The following is a 17,391-nucleotide window of genomic DNA, read 5'->3' as shown; positions in this document are numbered from 1 at the left end:
TCACCATTTAAGTAGATTTGTCACTATACAGTATATTGTGGCTATTAAATTTCTCATTTTTCACAGCATACGTTTGCGTCTGTGCTGTGTTTACCAGTCGTTCCTTTTTCTTTGTCCCCAAAAAGACAGTATTGTTTGGACAGCCAACAGCAGGACAGTAGGTTTGGATGGACAGTGTAGAATACAGTAATTTAAAAGCCTTCTAAAGTAGATCTTGTTCCACGTCATTGACACTACTTTGCTTGAGTTGAACAGCAGGTTCACTGAACAATTGAGAACATTGGTGAGAACACTCACTTCTCTCATGGCTGCCTTTGGTGTTTGGATCAGATTCTCTTTTGGACTAGCAGACTCTAACACCTCTTCTGAAATCAGCTCCAACTGATGATGAGCTACATCTGGCCTGTGAAATGAAAATAGCGAAACCTTTGATTGAGTCCAAGTTAAGTGGATCTTTATCATCTGCTCAGTCAACTTTTGCCAAGATGAATGATACTATGTCAGTACTCTAATAATTTCTGAGGTGGATTCCCCCTCTTTTGGGCATTTTTTCCTTGTACACAAACACTAAGAATAGTTATTGCACAGATAATTTTGACTATTCATTTCTAACTCTCTGTTGGTGCTTCATTGGACCAAAAAAACCACCCAAAATCTTGTACTACTTGCCATTGAGAAAGAAATCACTGCACTGATTCATTATGTGAAAATAGCTAATATATGTTATTATCATTAATCATCAGCCAAAGCTTTGATCACAGCACAGGATCTAATTCTGTTACATCATTTACTTGTCAGGAAGTTATCTCTATATTGAGTTTATATATACAGTACTTTAATGCTTGCTTAAAAAACTTCTGTGACCAAAAATTATTTCTTGAGTCACGGAAGGAATGAGTGCTCCCATACTCATTAATGATTACTTTTAGCCAAATAGCAAATACAACAGATTTAGTCACAAACATGTTCACATACCAAGTTAATGAGAAATTAGAAATGGTTATTCTTTAAAATTAGTGATTTTGGGAGAGGATTATAGTTTGATAATTTTTCAAATGCTGCAAACACATTGGAAAAAGCAAAAATTTTACTTGCCTTGTGGAGCATTGACTTTCAAAATGTTTAAGATAATTGGAAAATGGACAGACATGGATGTCATTTTTTTATTAGTAAACTATGATGGAAAATATTTTACAATGATATAAAGTAGGACCTTAGTAAACAGAATATTTTATCCATGTCTTCAAGTGAAATAGTGAGTGTTAGGATTTGTTTTTCTTTAGTTGATGTAAAAATGCTGGTATATCAAAAAAAGCAATGGTGACATTTTTAATTTTTAAAGACTTCTGTGTCATATTTGGCTGCTTCTTCTTGTACTCTGAACCCTCTAGTCTCTCATTAACTTCAGTCATTCTCCCCACTACACAATTTCTTCCAGATTGATCCATTTCCCTCCTCCCTCCCTTACCCTCTCCCTGATTAAATCCTTGTTCCTTCTTTGGTCATCACTTGTCCTCATTACCTCCTTGCCTCCTCTCTTTCTCCAATCTATCCAAAGTGCTGTAGATAGTCATCTTCTTCTCTCAAAGCTAAGCTCATATGTCACCCTTCCCCCAGTTCAGCCTGGATCTAATTTGGTTTCCCTTAAGTTGCTTTATTCAGTTTTGAATAAAGAATGATTATGCTCACCTGCAGTACAGCTTCAATGTTCTCCATAGTAGGAGAGGCAGCTAACACAAGTGATTAGGTCTGAAGAGTTCCTGTCTGATAGAGGAATGCAGTAGTACCTTCAAATGAGGAACTTGCAATTATACACCAACTTCTTCTGGTGTCACGAGAACTGACAGTACCAGCACTTTTGAGTTATTATTCAGGGTTATTAGTTCTGGCATTTTTATTTTAATTATTTTGAGGCTGTTAGGTCCCAGTTCAGCCAAGCACTTAAGCCTGTGTTTAACCATGTGTTTCAATGTTTTGCTGAATGGGGATGGACTTGTGCTTACAAGCTTGGCTGACTTGTGGCTTTACTGTTGATGATGGATACACTGGCACTGACTATCCACTTTTCCTGTATCTCTAGCCATAGCCACCTATTTTTAAAATGTTGTTGTTGTTATAATTTGTGGAAGGTTTCAGAGTAACAGCCATGTTAGTCTGTATTCGCAAAAAGAAAAAGAGTACTTGTGGCACCTTAGAGACTAACCAATTTATTTGAGCATAAGCTTTCGTGAGCTACAGCTCACTTCATCGGATGCATACTGTGGAAAGTGTAGAAGATCTTTTTATATACACACAAAGCATGAAAAAATACCTCCTCCCACCCCACTCTCCTGCTGGTAATAGCTTATCTAAAGTGACCACTCTCCTTACAATGTGTATGATAATCAAGGTGGGCCATTCCCAGCACAAATCCAGGGTTTAACAAGAACGTCTGGGGGTGGGGGGGGTAGGAAAAAACAAGGGGAAATAGGTTACCTTGCATAATGACTTAGCCATTCCCAGTCTCTATTCAAGCCTAAGTTAATTGTATCCAATTTGCAAATGAATTCCAATTCAACAGTTTCTTGCTGGAGTCTGGATTTGAAGTTTTTTTGTTGTAATATAGCAACTCTCATGTCTGTAATCGCGTGACCAGAGAGATTGAAGTGTTCTCCGACTGGTTTATGAATGTTATAATTCTTGACATCTGATTTGTGTCCATTTATTCTTTTACGTAGAGACTGTCCAGTTTGACCAATGTACATGGCAGAGGGGCATTGCTGGCACATGATGGCATATATCACATTGGTGGATGTGCAGGTGAACGAGTCTCTGATAGCGTGGCTGATGTTATTAGGCCCTATGATGGTGTCCCCTGAATAGATATGTGGGCACAGTTGGCAACGGGCTTTGTTGCAAGGATAGGTTCCTGGGTTAGTGGTTCTGTTGTGTGGTATGTGGTTGCTGGTGAGTATTTGCTTCAGGCTGGGGGGCTGTCTGTAGGCTAGGACTGGCCTGTCTCCCAAGATTTGTGAGAGTGTTGGGTCATCCTTCAGGATAGGTTGTAGATCCTTAATAATGCGTTGGAGGGGTTTTAGTTGGTGGCTGAAGGTGACGGCTAGTGGCGTTCTGTTATTTTCTTTGTTAGGCCTGTCCTGTAGTAGGTGACTTCTGGGAACTCTTCTGGCTCTATCAATCTGTTTCTTCACTTCCGCAGGTGGGTATTGTAGTTGTAAGAATGCTTGATAGAGATCTTGTAGGTGTTTGTCTCTGTCTGAGGGGTTGGAGCAAATGTGGTTGTATCGCAGAGCTTGGCTGTAGACGATGGATCGTGTGGTGTGGTCAGGGTGAAAGCTGGAGGCATGTAGGTAGGAATAGCGGTCAGTAGGTTTCCGGTATAGGGTGGTGTTTATGTGGCCATCGTCTATTAGCACTGTAGCGTCCAGGAAGTGGATCTCTTGTGTGGACTGGACCAGGGTGAGGTTGATGGTGGGATGGAAATTGTTGAAATCATGGTGGAATTCCTCAAGGGCTTCTTTTCCATAGGTCCAGATGATGAAGATGTCATCAATATAGCGCAAGTAGAGTAGGGGCGTTAGGGGACGAGAGCTGAGGAAGCGTTGTTCTAAGTCAGCTATAAAAAATGTTGGCATACTGTGGGGCCAGGCGGGTACCCATAGCTTTGCCGCTGATCTGAAGGTATATATTGTCCCCAAATGTAAAATAGTTCTGGGTAAGGACAAAGTCACCAAGTTCAGCCACCAGGTTAGCCGTGACATTATCGGGGATAGTGTTCTTGACGGCTTGTAGTCCATCTTTGTGTGGAATGTTGGTGTAGAGGGCTTCCACATCCATAGTGGCCAGGATGGTGTTATCAGGAAGATCACCGATGGATTGTAGTTTCCTCAGGAAGTCAGTGGTGTCTCGAAGGTAACTGGGAGTGCTGGTTGAGGGAACCATTGCTGTGGCCCCTTGTGGCATGTAGTAGTTTAGAAAGTTTAGTGTCCTTTTTCTTTTGTAGAGAAGCAAAGTGTGTGTTGTAAATGGCTTGTCTAGTTTTAGTACTCCCTCCTCAGGCCCTACGCTACCAGCACTCCCAGCTACCTTCGAGACACCCTGACCACACCACACAATCCATCGTCTACAGCCAAGCTGTGCGATACAACCGCATTTGCTCCAACCCCTCAGACAGAGACAAACACCTACAAGATCTCTATCAAGCATTCTTACAACTACAATACCCACCTGCGGAAGTGAAGAAACAGATTGATAGAGCCAGAAGAGTTCCCAGAAGTCACCTACTACAGGACAGGCCTAACAAAGAAAATAACAGAACGCCACTAGCCGTCACCTTCAGCCCCCCAACTAAAACCCCTCCAACGCGTTATTAAGAATCTACAACCTATCCTGAAGGATGACCCAACACTCTCACAAATCTTGGGAGACAGGCCAGTCCTTGCCTACAGACAGCCCCCCAGCCTGAAGCAAATACTCACCAGCAACCACATACCACACAACAGAACCACTAACCCAGGAACCTATCCTTGCAACAAAGCCCGTTGCCAACTGTGCCCACATATCTATTCAGGGGACACCATCATAGGGCCTAATAACATCAGCCACGCTATCAGAGGCTCGTTCATCTGCACATCCACCAATGTGATATATGCCATCATGTGCCAGCAATGCCCCTCTGCCATGTACATTGGTCAAACTGGACAGTCTCTACGTAAAAGAATAAATGGACACAAATCAGATGTCAAGAATTATAACATTCATAAACCAGTCGGAGAACACTTCAATCTCTCTGGTCACGCGATTACAGACATGAGAGTTGCTATATTACAACAAAAAAACTTCAAATCCAGACTCCAGCAAGAAACTGTTGAATTGGAATTCATTTGCAAATTGGATACAATTAACTTAGGCTTGAATAGAGACTGGGAATGGCTAAGTCATTATGCAAGGTAACCTATTTCCCCTTGTTTTTTCCTACCCCCCCACCCCCAGACGTTCTTGTTAAACCCTGGATTTGTGCTGGAAATGGCCCACCTTGATTATCATACACATTGTAAGGAGAGTGGTCACTTTAGATAAGCTATTACCAGCAGGAGAGTGGGGTGGGAGGAGGTATTTTTTCATGCTTTGTGTGTATATAAAAAGATCTTCTACACTTTCCACAGTATGCATCCGATGAAGTGAGCTGTAGCTCACGAAAGCTTATGCTCAAATAAATTGGTTAGTCTCTAAGGTGCCACAAGTACTCCTTTTCAATTTGTGGAAGATTTCTCTTTATATGATTTTTCCAGCACCAGCTCTTGACACAGAAGACAAGTTTTTATTGATGCATAGTGGCCTGTCTTGGACCCCTGCTGTGAGTATGGACTTTTGGCTAACGTGTTTGTCACAAGGCAGGGCTTCTCCCTAGCTTGCCAAGGACTCACTCTCATAACCACAATTTCTTCTAGCAGTTTTATTGTCCAAACTTAAGCCAAATCAACAAAAACACAGTTCCTCAACTCACCCTGAGCTACAGCTTCCAGGGTCCCCCGCTTTAATTCTCAGGTTCCTTCTGCCCTCTTCCCAGGGACTTTGGCAGTCCTGAGGCTCCTGCTTCACTGCTTCCCCCTCCCAGAAGACTTAGACAGTCCTAGCTCTGCAGGGCTCCCCATTCCCAGGGAGCTGGGAATGTGTGGCATGCTGTACCTCAGAGCAGCACCCTGGAACCCTCATATTCACCACTGTCATATAATTATATGTTTTGTACAAAGTATGCCTTGTGAAGTATAATTTGTATTGTACTGTATTGCATTTGTACTGTATCATTGCCTGTGTATTGAAGATCTGTGACCTGTTTGTACCATCTATCAGGGTGAGACTCTGAGTTCTATAAACTAAACAGGATTTGAATCAAACAGATTGTGAATTTACTTTTATTTCTTAGGTAACCAACTTTGATCTCTATGCTTACTACTTGTAATCACTTAAAAGTTATCTTTCTGTAGTTAATAAATCCGTTTTATATTTTACCTAATACAGTGTTTTTTGGTTAAAGTGCTTAGGAAATCTCAACTCAGTTTACAAACGCTAGTGTGTGTCCTCTCCACATCAAGGGAGGGGAGGACTGGGTAATGAACTTCTGACTGTGCTTCTGACCAGGGCAATACAGTACAGTTCTGGGATTCAAGACTGGGGAGCTGGGGGGAATTGGCTGGAGCCTCTTTTTTGTTGATTCATGAGTGGCTTGGAGAAGCATTCATGTAATTCAGTTGGTTGTGTCCTTGCCTGTGGATGTCTGTGTAAGTGCAGTACCTGCCAGAGGTTTGTAGCTTGCCAACAGCACCACAGTGTGAGAGGAAGCCCAGGTTAGTGAGACAGAGGACTCAGCAGTCCGAGAGTCCGGGTTGCACACCAGGAACCCCATCACAGAGCGAGAGCCCCATGTCCACTGTCTCAGTCCCTTTCCTGATTGGCTCTCAGCCTGACTCACCCAGGCTTTCCCTTACCAGGTCTCTTTCTCTCTCTCTCTCAGCCCTGGTGTCCTCTTTTAAAGCTCAACTGGGGTCAGCTGACCAGTCATATGTGCACTGGCCCTGCTTCCTCTTAAAGGCCCAATGACACTGTTCTGGGGTTTTCTTCTGTTTACTTTTCCCTCTTTGTTTATTTTCCTGATCTGTTTTTCCATCATGTTATTCAAGATTAAATGGTTATACTCCTGCATGAAACTGAACTTAATTTTCTTTTCTTTTTGTGATGCTCACCTTCAGGAAACCTGGATCTAGATAGATAGATTAGATAAGATAAGATAGTGTTGCTTTTAAAAAAAAATTCATAGAGGCGGGGAAATAGCTGACTACTTTATTGCTGAGTTTGTGTTCCAATCTATTCCAAGCCAGATTTTAGAGAAAAAGATTAGTCTGAGTATAATCGCTAATGGGAGATAGTTCACATTACCAGAACATTTAATGTTTCAGTACAAATGACAAATTGTGTTCAGGAGAGGTCCAAGACTGAGCCAGCATGGCTGGAGACTAAATCACCTTTCCACTTTAAAGTAGATTGGGTTGTCCTTCCAAATCAGGGTTGAGGTCATTGGCAGGGCAGTTTGAAAAAGAGAGCATCTGTCTGAAATATACCTGGCCTATGGATGTATTCAGGAATTCAATTTCTAATGCTGCCAATCCCTTGACCTTCACAAGCAGAAATATTTACCAAAAACATATGAGAAAAAAAAAAGCCCAGATATTTTTATCTCAGTTCAGATTCAGTTTCTCCAAATGGGTCACTGATCAAGAAAACCCAGTGGGATCACATACAGTATAGATAAGAACAAATAAGGATACCAAGGAGAGAACAAATAAAGAAAGCTTTAAATCATATTTTCACCTTAACTTTAGTATAGATTCTTGGATTTCCTTCAAAAGATCAAGTGTTACTTTGCTAGAAATTAACATCCGTATCCCTTCTCTTGTAAATAATTTTATTTCTCCCTCACTCTCCAGCGGTGACGGTTGGATATTTGAACAAACATGGCTCAGACAACACCTATTTAAATCCCCATACTAAAAATACAAACACAGAAGTACCAAATATCATGTTTGATCACTTCCTCTGTAATTTGTCGTTCAGGCAGATGTTTTGCATATGTTGATTAAATATGCAGTTTCAACTGCCTGGGGGAGCCAGGGTCCCTCGCAGCAGACCAGTGTTATCCTATCCCAGGAGGCTACAGCACTCCAGAGGGGTACTTTCACATGGGCTACCTGCTTCAGCTTGTCTAAGCAACAATGATAGCCATATGTGAAGCTGCAGGAAAACAGATGCTGTTTTTCCATTTGTGAAATCAAGTTGTTGGAAAGTAGTCAGGTTTCCAATGTACAAAAGCTCATCTAATCAACCTACAGAGACAATGCGAGTGTTTTCAGAAATACTTGACAACATTGCCTATTATTGGTGACTGGAATTCTATATGAAATAATAGTATGGAAATGATCGGCTGATAAATTGTTTCAATAATATTCTCTGTTTTGATTACTGAAAATGGAATAGTTGATTTTCAACAGAAGGAGCACGCAACCCAGTTTTTGGTTGCCAAAACTGCTTCAAAGCACAAATCTCTAGACTTCCTGTAGGGTTATTGTAACATCTTGATAGTTATATCATCAACACAACTACGCAGTTGCATTTCTTCTCGTCCTTATTAATAGTTAATAATACTATTCCCCATAGAAAAAAGAAGAGGTAGTCCTGGTGTCAAATAGGTAGAAAAGATACATGTGGCTACACACACAGAATAAACATCCATTACCCACTTGAAAAAACACCAGCAAAATACCTGTCATTTATAGCATAATACCTAATTTTACTGTTTTTAAAAAATGTATTTCTATTTATAATGAAAAGTGACATGTGAATCATGGGTTGTTTTTTTTAAAAGTCACCTGACAGTGGAGCGTAACTTCATGTAATGTGATGCAGCCAAAATGTACACATTGCATTTGATCAGAAATACATCGCCAGCCTGCAGCATTTTAAATAAATTGTTGTGGGGAACCATAATCCAGACTGATGGAAAATACCCCTTCTTTGACAGTATTCAGATGAACTTCAGATAACTTAAAATATCTCGAGCTAGTTTGGAGGGGTTTTAAAAGCTTCTCACATGACAACACATGAAACAGATTTTTTTTTAAAAAAGTAGATTGACCCAGTGTTCTAGTTTCACCAAGACTATGTCTAAGGATTGTGCTAAGATGGCTAGGGTCTTTCATGAGTACATAAAGGTGCTACACGGTTACTTCAGACCATCCTTTTATTTCTAATCTATAACTATTTAGCTAATCTTCATTCACCAGCACACCCTGTTCCATGAACATTAGAAGGGAAACTATCCCATGACCCGCTTCAGAAGTTTCTAAAGCCTGATGCATGCTGGCTTTACCCCCGCTCCTCTTCACCCCAGCCTCCTGAAGCATCTTCACAGTCCAGTACAAAATGTCCCACTTCTGCACGTCGGACAATACTAAGTGCAAATGGCCAGCGCCATCCGTACAGCTTCCTGTTCTCTTGAATCACTTGCAGATACCAGGATAGCAGGTTTCTTTGCTGCCAGAGTTGTGCAAGTGAAATCAAACAGATTAATAACGTGTGGCGCAACCCTCCTTCACGGCCATGCACCTTCTTAAATGCAGCGGATCTGAGCCAAGGCTTGGATGGAGCACTTGGTTCAGCTACTTCAGCCACACCATTTCCTAGTAAGTATGCAGCAAACCTCCCTCTATGTGCCAGACCTTAATAGTACTCAAGGACTGAAGGGCTTTTGGCACAGACTCTGCACACCTTACAAAGTATGCATATGCCCACCCCAGTTTCTACTCAGTTTGTATCAGCCCCTAACCAACTCTGTTAATTTTTCCACTGCATAGCTAAGTTTGATACACTCCAGGATGAAGACCATGGTTGACAACTTCACTCCTGGCACAATGGAATGGTCTACAGTAAGGGTGAAGCTTGTCTGTGAGGCAGACAGAGCTTTCCTGGGAGCTGGCCCACAGGAATGACCACAGGAAATGCAGACCCTCAAAACCTTGCCACCTGCTGCTCCAAATGCAAGACACATTTCTTTGACCTTCCCTTCTCTAACATAAGTGTATAGCTCGTGGGGAGGTGGGGGAGAGAAGAAACATTCTAAAACAAAACACTCCACTGCCCACACTTCTTCCCTTGGGGAGAGGATGAGAGAACAAATTCATGACAGGTTAGTCACATTGCTTAATGCATGACTGGAAGACACAAATACTGCAGTGATAAGCATGGAATAAGAGTATATAGAAATAGCAGTAGTAAGCATGTATGGCAAACATTTCCTCAGCTGCACATTATAAGATCTCCGGAAGAAAATCCCTAGCACTCAAGTATACAGTGTGATTTTCAATGGCCCATAACTTGATCAGATCAAAACCAAATTTCACCTGAACACTAGTAATTACTTCAGTTTTCATTCCAAAATTCCACGCTCTTTCCCCAGCCATTTCAGCTCCTGACCTGGTTAAATTTTTTTTACAAGATTATGTATTTAGTTTTAAAAAGGGGAAGGGAGTGCATTTTATTCATTCTCAAGAACCGTTACTACCCATATTTAAAAAACCACAATCCTACAGGCATACGCCAGGGGCTTGATCCTGCAAACAGATCTGCCAGGGAGAAGAAGTTCAAAGACTGGAAGAGTGAATCCTGATGACTATGGCTCTATCAAATTCGCAGCCATGAAAAATACGTCACAGACCGTGAAATCTGGTCTTCCACTGTGAATTCTGGTCTTTTGTGTGCTTTTACCCTATAGTATACAGATTTCATGGGGGAAGACCAGCATTTCTCCAACTGGGGGGTCCTGACCCAAAAGGGAGTTGCAGTGAGGGTCACAAGGTTATTTTAGGGGGGTAATGGTATTGCCACCTTACTTCTGTGCTGTCTTCAGAGCCGGGCAGCATATCATACCATGCTAACCTTACTTCTGCGCTGCTGCTGGCAGTGGCTCTGCCTTCAGACCTGGGCTCCCGGCCAGCAGCCGCCGCTCTCCAGCTGCTCAGCTCTGAAGGCAGCGCCGCCGCCAGAAGCAGAGCAGAAGTAAGAGTAGCAGTACCACAACCCTCCCCGCCCCAATAACTTTGCGACCCATCCCCACCCCCCTGACAACTTCTTTTTGGGTCAAGACCCCTATAATTACAACACCATGAAATTTCAGATTTAAATAGCTGGAATCATGAAATTTAGCATTTTTCAAATCCCATGACCGTGAAATTGACCAAAATGGACCGTGAATTTGGTAGGGCCCTACTGATGGTGGAAACTTTCTGAACTGCTGAGCAACTGAAAATATTCATCCTTAGCTGATGTGGTTGTTGCTGCTACTACTATAATAAAAATATCACACCAGACTCAATCCAGACCTTTTTAAGGTTCAAAAAGTTATACATATTTTTAACATATTGTTTTTGTATCTACAGTTTTACTGAATCTGCTGGGAATGAAGTCAGGAAGTACTAAAAGTCTCTCAAGAAAACATTCTCTCAGAAATTCACACCCATATTTGCACACCTCTGATCTTTGCTCAGAAAAACATCCAGCCTATGGTTACGTATCCAAACCAAAATGAACCTCTGAATCACTCACTCATCAGGAATTCCAATATGTATGGTTAGAGGGACCTCCTTGTGCAGTGAAGTTCAAAAATCCCAGCTAATGAGACTGCAAATCTGGTCATCTGGTTTTATTATATACTGCTCAGGTGGAATATAAGATAGTCACTAACAACATAAGTTGCATGTCTCCCATGATAGTGCCTTCCGCCTTAGCTTAAAAACACAACCCAGCTGCCACAGTGAAACAGCGATTCCATTCTCTTCAATATCTTTCCCTTCTCTGAGACCCTGAATTATGGTGATGCTGTAGCAGGTTTTCCCAAACGCTATATTCAGCTCAATCTGAGACCACCTAGTTTATATTACTAAGGAACTCATCTTGGATTTGAAATGCAATCCCCTCAATACACTAACACAGCCATCCACTACCCTAGTCTGAACAGACCTGAGAAACCTTTTGCTACGTGAGGATTAGTTATCTTCCCAAAATGTACCTTAGCATAATTTCAGGCGAGAAAATCTTTTGCCTCTTTCAATAACTGCAGCTTTCGTAAGTGTTTGTAAATGCAATGCTGCGTGTTTTGGAAGTATGTTAAAAGAATTCAAAACACAATAATTCCTGAATTAATGCCCCTTCATTGGACTGGGCTAAGCATGGCACAATGGATTAACTTTCAGTTAGAACAACAGTCCTGAAAGGAAGCAGTGCCAAGTTACTCTTTTCTGATTAGCTCTGGTTTATACAAATATTCTTGACCCTTAATTCAACACTTAGATTTTGTCCTTTTTTTCTTTTCTTTTCTTTTTTCACTAGATGTTATGCCACCATTTTTAAAAATCTGATAAGGAAAAAAAGCTAAACAGTTTGAGCCATGTATCCTGTTGTGGGGACCGAGTTAATTAAAAACCTGATGTATATATACAGCTGATACTCCTCACCCTAATGAAGAACATTAATTCTAGAACATGTGTGGCTGTAGTCACATTGCTACAAATTACTGGACTCTTTCCTTTATCTGTTTCCAAGAAAGTCTCCCCCGGTTAGTTAGGAAAAAAAGAAAAATATAACGCCTTAGTTCTAAGCAGCATAAATTACATGCATCAATCAGAGGAAGCTTAAATTAAAATACACATTTGGCAAACAAATATGAATATGTTGATCTCATCTGTGAATCAAAATGATTTAATGCCAGTAGTGACCCCCCGCTGATCAACATGAAGGTCACTGTAAACTGCTTGATTCTCATTGAGAAATGTTGTCATGTCTGCTAAAGATGCAGTTTTGTCCATTTTCTAATGCTCTGTCTAACCAGTAATTCCAATGTAGGGGGATTGATTTATTTTACAAAGAAAATACAGAGTTCATTTTTTTATTTATGTAATCCAGAACAGATAGCTAAATTAAAATGTAAAAAAATACATGTAGTTTATGGGTCTGGGCTGAGGGTTTTCCAATGTGTTTATGATATTTTTCCAATCTAGAGGAATACTATTTGTTAAATAGAATGCAACACCTTTCAGATACAGAGTGATCATAAATCAGTCTTCCCTTATCATCTTCTACATGCTTTCTGGCTATAGGGATAACTATTTGTGTAACACACGTTATGAGGCAAGCCTTTACTGTATATGGATAAGCTGAAGGGAGTTAGGTAGTCATTGCATTTAAGGGTCTCTAGCAGCAAATGGGTAAGAACTTGGTCTTATTGAAACTTGAACTGGTCTTTGGTTTTTATGATGATGATTTTGTTGGTAGTCAAAGCCTTTAATATAATTTGTGTTAGCTTGTAGTGGAAGGGCTTTCACAGTCACTTAGGGATGAAGTATTTTAGAGTAACACCTATTTCTCAATTGTGGAAAAAATATATAATAAACCTGTCTTTGATTAGTAACAACATTTTATCGTATTTCTAAAAAAATCCTCTTTTAATTCTTGTTTCTTTTTACTTTTATTATTATTATTTGTACCCATAGAGCCCATAATCAGAGCCCCTTTGTGCTAGATGCTATACAAATAAATCTATGGTGAGACTACCCACTAATCCAAAGATGGCCCCGATCCTAGTGAGGGGAGTGTTTTGGTATCCCCCATTGATGGAAGAAGGCAAAAAGGACAAAATGGGCTGAGTCCCATGAGATTTCCGGCCTTCCCTAGACTTCTGGGTTAAGTTGCAGTTTCATGGGATTTGGCACATGATTTGGAGCCAGAAGATTTCATGGCATTTGGCATGAGATTTGGATCTGTAATAAGAGCCATGTGCTTAGGGCCACTTCCTAATTGCTGGTTTCCAGCAGCCAGCTCTCCCTCCCTCTGGTATCTAAGTCTCTGCGGGCTATGCTAGCTTTGGGGCTGGGAAGGAATTTTTCCCCACACCACCAGACTGGCCAACGCTTGTTGGGTTTTTTGCCTTCCTCACAGTAAAATTTAGGGATTGGGGTTTTGGGCAACCAAAAGGCTGGAATTCTCCCCCTCTCCAAGATCACACTTTCAACCTATGTGAGAGTTGTTTAGTTATCCCAAATTTTGGCAAGTGCCTAGTGCAGAAACTTTCTGATTTAGGCTGCAGATCCAAAAAGATAACATAATAGGTATCCCAAGATCCTCTCCTTACAAGATGGGGGCATTGTGTCTAACCCCCATGGGCAAATGCTAACCTGGGACTGGAGCACTAACCTGGGGAAACCACCCCTCTGGACGGCAGTGCTGGTTGGGGGTCGAGGTTCCTTCTCACCTCAACCCCTGAAAAGGGGAGTGATGCAAGCTGTTGAGTGGAGGTGCCCAGAGACCCTCCTAGTGTGATAGTTGGCTCCCTCTGTAGTAAGAGCCCCAAGAATTAGCAAAGGATCAATGGGGTGTGAGTGGCTGCACTGGGCTGTCCCCCGGAGGGGACACTGGATGTAATTTGATTAATAAAGTTGCAGCCTGGTTAAAACCCATACCACATGTCCTTGTCTTCTTCTGTGTGGTGAGCACACCAATAGGAATTTTGTGTACAGACAGGGGCAGAGCTCCACATTCTGTACAGATACTTCCCATAAAGGTCAGTCCTTACTGAGTAACTACATTCTTAAGTGTTAAGTAATTAAACAGTCATTTCAAGCTATGGTAAACTGTAAGGCCACTTCCCTCTTTCCCCCACATTCAAACCCCTCCTGATGACCCATTTCTCCTATGAGGCCTACAAGAAAACCAACCAGTGACTATGCCAAGAGTGTTGTTACTTGGAGATTATCTATTTATATTACAACAAAGCAAACCAGACCAAAGGATTTATGAGAGTCATTGTATTACCAAGGCCTGGCCAGTTATCACCCTGGCCACTTTATTTGTATGCTGTACTTCTTTCCTCTGCCCTTTTGTCTTTGAAGCAGGGACTTTGCCTTTTTTCATGTTTTTATAGCACCTGATACATTCTGGGTGCCACCAGGAGCAAATAAAAATTAAGAAGTGTACTTAATAAGGTAGATCCCAAGGGCCAAATTTTCAAAGGGTCACCTAGGCTTTAAATTGAGGTCCACAATTTCGTGTACACAAGCATTTGTGTCAACAAGACCGAGAGCCAGATTCAGCCTAGATTGTTGCTGCCATAAACTGAGCACCAGGGCCTCAAAGGCAGAAGGTTGTGTCAGTAGAAAATGGCTCCAACCTCCCCTTGCAGGGCTGTAGAAAGCCAACACAGCCCCCAAAATGGACAGAGGTGGTAAAGAGGAACAGCCATGGGATGTGCTGTTGGGTGCTTGCTCTCAACAGCGTTGGTCAACAAGTCTCCTTCAGAGCCCCAGCTATAAATAAAAGCTACCAACCCCTGGCAGAAAACTTTCAGGAAGGCATCAACAACATTACTTTCCCTTCCTCGGGGTGACTGCTCCCCTGTGGCACAGGGGACTAGGCAGGTGCAGGGAGATATGAAGTACATCTTGCTGCATTAACTTCAGAGAACATGGTCTGGAATGGCATGTAGGCAAACATATTTTGTCTTTTGTAGGCACAAATGATTGTGCATGTTAAATTGCAAGCAAACATTTAGAGACCTCTCTGGATACTTTCAACTAGCATAGAAATATTTAATCTGTCTTGAATCACTCTTTGTACTTGCAGAGCCAGGTAGTGTAGTAATGAAAACTAATTTCTCCATCTTGCTAAACTACACATTCCTCTGTGGTTACAGAACTAAATTTTGACACGGCTAAGCATTTTTCATTTTTAGATAATCCATGCCAGGCTCCCCTGGTAAGGATTTTTATCACTAGAGAGGATTTTTGCTATTTATATTTCTCTCTTCTACTGTACACCCAGATGGCACATTCGCCATTGTGCCACATTATTCAAATATCTGTTTCACCATCTGAGGCTTCCAATATCCCACCCACTGTCTCCAAATCTTTTAGAGAACACTCAAATGTACACCATTTTCTGGGAGGGACCAGGAAGAGAAAGCTTAAAAATTCAGTATGATAGCAATATGTCAGATGGTCATTAAGGAGAAAAAATCCTTTTGAATATACTGTAGGCCCTGAACAAAGCATAATTTATATATCTTTGGCTTTTGAATGGGGAGTAAGCATTCAGTCATCTCTGGGGTTATTACATATAGCAAAAGTCAAAGGGACAATGCTAGATGTGAGCTAGAAATGAACGATTGGCATCCTGGAGCTTATTTTATGCTTCACTGGCCTTATAGAAACTCTCATATAAAATATTAAAGAAAAATGCTATATTGAGGGCAATTACTTTTCAATATATGTATTTATACATGCCTACTATATGTACACAGGCTACATATGTGATGGTCAGAGTATGTGATAAATTGCAGCATCATGAGAACCAAAATAAAGTTCCATGATTTATCGGGCATTTTTGACTATATCCTCCACCTGCCATTTTCCCTGCGACTTACTCTTAACATTCCAAATTTCTGAGCAGCTTCAAGCCTGCCTTTAAATTGTTTTAAACAACTGGAGAAATAAATGTTTCCTCCATCTCCAGTGTGGAACTCCCCCCCACCCCCAAAAGCTACATTGCTCTGTGGTGCAGGGTGGCTAATACTCAGTGTGAACCTGTGGGATTAAGGTCTGAGATTTCACAACCCTAGAGCTAATAATGGGTGTTTTTACTACTGGAGAGGGGACAATTTTGGCTTTCCAGTAGGGTGACCATATGTTCCGTTTTGGCCAGGACAGTCCCTTTTTTAAGCCCTGTCCCGGCTGTCCCAACTTTTTTGGCAAAAGAGGGCATTTGTCCCATCTGCTCTTGCCAGCTGATCATCAGGTGGCAAGAGCAAACTGGACAAATGCACAGTTTTGCCAAAAAAGTGGAGTGTGGCCCCTGGTGGGGCATGGAGAAACATGCCGGGGGGGGGAGGGGGAAGAAACGGCAAAGCCAGCCCCATGCAGCAGGGAGGCTCTGGCCCTGGGCCAGGCCAGTGTGCAGGGAAGAGACGGGGGCCTCGGGCTGGCCCCATACAGGTAGGCAGTCTGGGGGGGCCTGGGCTGGCCCCGTGCGGTCTCCTGTTTTCCCTCTAGGAAAATATGATCACCCTACTTTCCAGGGGGAACCAGCACTTGCTGTTTTATATACAACACAAGCCAGGAGGGAAGAAGGGAGATGGAACAAGCCTGTTATTCTGTTTTGTCCTCAGGTGCAGAAGAGGCTTCCCTCACCAATGAAATTATTCAAGTGAATTCACCTGATAGGAAAAGGAGATGTAGGAGTTCCTGTTGGTATCCAGACCTCTCCAGGCCCCAGACATTCCTATCACAGCTAATTGAGTAGAGCTGGTTGGATATTTTTCATCAAAACTTTTTTTTTAAATGGACAAAGGCTATTTTTGTTGAAATCAAGATGTATTGAAAAAACCCGTTGATTTTGACAAATTGTTAAAAAAAATGTGAAATGAAATTTTTGTTTTGGACATTTTTTCATTTTGGAAATTTTCAGAATTTCATTTCAGAATCTTGACATTTCATTTTAAATTTTATGTTATGGGTATTTTTTTAATTTTAATTTTTTAAAATAATTTTTTATTATGTCTTGACAGATCAGTAGGAGTAGTGTATACAATGTAGTGTAAGTATTATTACTATTGACAGGTATACTAGATATATTCTATTATTTTTATTTTGTTGGATTGTATTTTTAAAATCATTACAAGCAGCTGCTGCTTACTACTAACTGAAAAATCTTATCTTTTTTTCTAGGAGAAAGTGCCTTTTTTTGGTGTGTGTTGTAATACCGGGTTGACACTTTGTTCACTTCCTATATAAGGAGTGA

At 41.4% G+C, this 17,391-nt stretch overlaps 1 long non-coding RNA gene across 1 annotated transcript in view; it reads right to left on the bottom strand.

Moving 5' to 3' along the window:
• Positions 1–303: 303 nt before the first annotated feature.
• The window catches only part of LOC141981392 (uncharacterized), a 30,444-nt gene continuing 13,356 nt past the window's right edge, over positions 304–17,391 (bottom strand). Inside the window, exon 3 of the long non-coding RNA XR_012637759.1 lies at positions 304–403. This is a non-coding gene — a long non-coding RNA (uncharacterized LOC141981392). The remainder of the gene's footprint in view (positions 404–17,391) is intronic.

This window comes from Natator depressus, chromosome 2 (assembly GCF_965152275.1).
Source record: "Natator depressus isolate rNatDep1 chromosome 2, rNatDep2.hap1, whole genome shotgun sequence".
Lineage (NCBI taxonomy): Eukaryota > Metazoa > Chordata > Testudines > Cheloniidae > Natator > Natator depressus.
This window is presented reverse-complemented; position numbering and strand designations above follow the sequence as displayed.